This window comes from Phyllobates terribilis, unplaced genomic scaffold (genome assembly GCF_046119375.1).
Source record: "Phyllobates terribilis strain yellow unplaced genomic scaffold, ASM4611937v1 Scaffold_1__5_contigs__length_1240528914, whole genome shotgun sequence".
Taxonomy (NCBI): domain Eukaryota; kingdom Metazoa; phylum Chordata; class Amphibia; order Anura; family Dendrobatidae; genus Phyllobates; species Phyllobates terribilis.
Genome location: NW_027362761.1, coordinates 180,862,146 through 180,865,858, shown reverse-complemented (window position 1 = coordinate 180,865,858; position 3,713 = coordinate 180,862,146).

Here is a 3,713-nt window from a genome sequence, read left to right as displayed (position 1 = left end):
GTTGAACATAATGGTATCCAAGTTTTGCACAGCCTCAGGTGAGTCTGTTCTACGACTATGTAATTTAATAGCTTATTGGTAATCTTACTGTTGTCTTAAGCCCCAAATTCTTTGCTTGTCCTTTAGCTATGAACCTGTGTAGTGTTGAAAAATTGAAAGAGGGATAAATCCACAACATATTACATGGCTGGAAAGACTGGTCTATCAAGCTTATCCATAAAACAAAATGATGAGTTATATGCGTAACTAATATAGACTAATATGTGCTTGTTAAAGAAGCACTCCCATCAAAGATTTTGTCCTCTTAATATATTGCAATCATCATATTACAAAGCACTGTGTACTTACAATTTCTCATTTTATCCTTCTACTCAGCTAATTCTTCTGTTTTCCTTTAGGTCTATGATATCATATGATTAAAAACTGACTAGTTGAATCCTTATACGCTCTATGTAGAAACAGGAGGTCAATTGTCCATGTATGACTCATCAGTGCAATAAATAGGAGAAATACAGCTTCACGAAGAGTGAATATTTTATTCACAAAAATACTTCAGGGACATACAAAGTCAGCAGTACAGCTTACAAAGCAAATGAGATTTCATAGATCGCACCCAAGTGCTTTCTTTTTTGAATGACTGAAATCGGAGCACTGCAGCATTTTGAAGTCTTCAGCATGTCAATTCTTTCAGTGCTGATTAATTTTTGCAGCAGCTTTTGCCTTGTTTTTGGTGAATAAAACTAGCTGTATTAAAATATGTAATGTAGACAAATCACAAATGTATTTCGCACCCATAAAAACACAACTAAAAAGGCTGCAAAAATGCAACAAAACCACACCAAAAAATGCCACAAAAACACAGTATACCAGCATTTTGAAAGCAGCCAGGTTTTGACTGCAGAAAAACATGCTGCAAAAACACTGAGTGTGAGAATATCATCTGAATTTTTCAACAATATAAACTGGATTGGTCAGAATGCAGAAGTCTGTGGACCCTAATTTAAATTCTGTCTAAGAAATTCCCAGCTATCATGTACCATTTATAATACTAGTGTTGACTTTCATGATAGAGGGGATATTGGCTCTCACAGGTACCAGAGCAGAGATGTTACACCCCTCCTGGTCAGGTCACATATGACTAGTCCCCTGGAAATTGTTACTCAATTGTCCTGGCTCTGGTGCTAGGACTTATTTCCTTCCTCTAAAGATTTTGTGGTAATTTGCATTAGGTTAAGGTGCTAACACCATTATCATAATCACCTAAGGTATTTTAACCCTTTTTTTGCTTAACTCACCATACAGCAGCATTGAGCCCCTCATGTATGGTGCTCCTTCAAAGAGGTACTGCTGTGGCGCCCCTGAGGGTTCGACCGCCACAGGGATGCTGCACCTCTTCAATGGGGTGTAGTGTTCCTCCTTCGAGGTAAGAACGGTGCAATGGTCAGGACCCCACCTCCACATCCAACACCACACTTCTCCCACCAGAGGGGGCTAGTAGGCACTAGTGTGCTGCCCCTACTGGAAAATGGGAGACTGGGGGACTAAGAGATAGGGGGAACCATGTAGTGGGTGAGGGTGGAGGACGCACATTTAGTTTACACTTAATATTCCATATTTAATAAACAGCCATCTTGGGCTCATGTTTCTTTGATTGTGATCTTCATCCCTGAACGTGGGTTCTGGGTGAACCTGCAGCGGATGGAGACACGGCCCTTGCACTCTGGCTTTGAGTCGAGGGGCAGGTTGGAGTTAACGTATGTCTCAACCCGGTCAAGGACCATACCCAAGAAGGCCTGGAGCTTAGGAGTGTAGCTCCACCGCAAAAGGATCCCTGGGGGATGCAGACGGAGCGGTTTACGCCACCTGTCCTCGCTATTCTGGCCTAGTCAGAGGGATTCCGGCTGCAAGAGGGGTACCGGCCCCCGACACCTGACTTTGCTACTCCACGTCCTAGTCAGGGAAGCCCGGCAGGCCCAGAGGATCCCACCGGGTAACGGAAGGAGCGGAGCTGCCACCCTTACCCTTTTTCTGAGCGTAGTCCAGAGGGAGACCCGGCCTATCTACACACACAGACAGGAGAGGACTCAGTCTGAAGTCTAGGAACACTCTGGTGCGGGGTCCTGATTAAGCACTTGAATTACTCCGAGGTTGTCGGACCCCCATTCCTGGTGACCGCAGAACTCCGTGAGGAGCAGGGAGAAGCCTTGCAGCTGTACTCTCTACCGTGAGTAAAAACCCTGGAAGTCAACCCCTATGGCCTCCGGACTCTTTATTTCTGCACCGCACCGCGCAGCACCAGACCTCCTACACTACAACTCCCTCCATCCTCGTCTCTGCCCTGAGGCCCTGCTCTGCCTGTGGGGAGTAGTATCAATGACAGCTGCCACAACATCCCGCCTCAGAGGACTGCAGCAGCGCTGGTGGCCTTCACCAGTTACCACAGGTGGCGTAGTCGATAGCGACCACTCAACCCTGATAGCCCATTACATCTTTTTTTAATGTGACGGTCCTGGGCACGGAACGGGTCCAGGCCACGGCTGCAACCCACCAAACATCTGACCCGGCTCCGAGAAATCCCCTCATCTTCCCAGGGTAGGGCTGCAAGCGTCACACTGCTACAGCTAACCGCAATGCACTGCTGTAAGATCAGCGATCACAATAGCTGAGACTCTTGGGTACCAAAGAACAGACAAATCACAGGCCGCTCACAGGCATCACGTGACCCCCCGGCTGCAGCCGGTTCTGGCATCCGCTGATGTCACGTCAAGTTCCGGCGTGACCCAGTGCTGCGTTCCACAGTGGATGCTGGACCACCGCGTGCTTTCCTTCTCCTCATTCATTGGGAAAGCGCGCGGTGGATGCTGGGTGTGACGCGTGGGGTAACCCCTCCCACAGCCCAGCATCCACCGCGGGACCGCGTCACTGATGTCACACCTCACTTGACGTGAAATCAGCGGGGGGGTTACATGATGCCTGTGAGCAGCCAAAAAGTCTTATAATCACAGGGTTAATACATTGGGGCAATCTTAAAAAGTAGTGGACAACTTCTTTAATGTTGGCCTGTCAGCCCATCAGATTGTTTGTTAGTGTCAGATTGTCAGTCCATCAAATCATTTCATATCAATCCATCATTTGTTTCCTTGTCAATCCATCGGTATGAGTTTGTTAGTGTCAGATTTTCAGGTCGTCAGTTTAAGATTGGCAATTTTTTATTGTTGGTGCTAATTCGTAAGGGTTTGTGGAACAAAAAATGTAAAGAAAAATTCTTAGTTAACGTTAGTCCTAGTCTGTTTATAAGTTTTTTAGTGTTCTATGAAAAAGAAAATGTTCTATATTATGCAATTTTTTTGTTTATATGTGTTTTTACAGTTACAGAAAAAAAATTTAAATGGCTTAGAGGACATATACTACCCAAGAGGCATACGCTACAAACGCTACACTCAGATACTGCAAGTGAGAAAGCGTCAGAAATTATTCTGTAATTCAACTTCTCAAGTGACAGTGAGGAACCTCTTTACAGTCGCAAAAGGGTTAGTTTGCAGGTTCAATCTGACACAACACCCAATATTAATTGCTATCCCCATACCACCTACATCCCCAAAAGTGTTGTCTTAAATTTAAATTTTCCAAAGATTATTTTGTGATGAGCTAGTCCTGCTAATAGTTAATGAAACCGCCCTCTATTTTGGCAAACACCAATTCATTGTTTACAA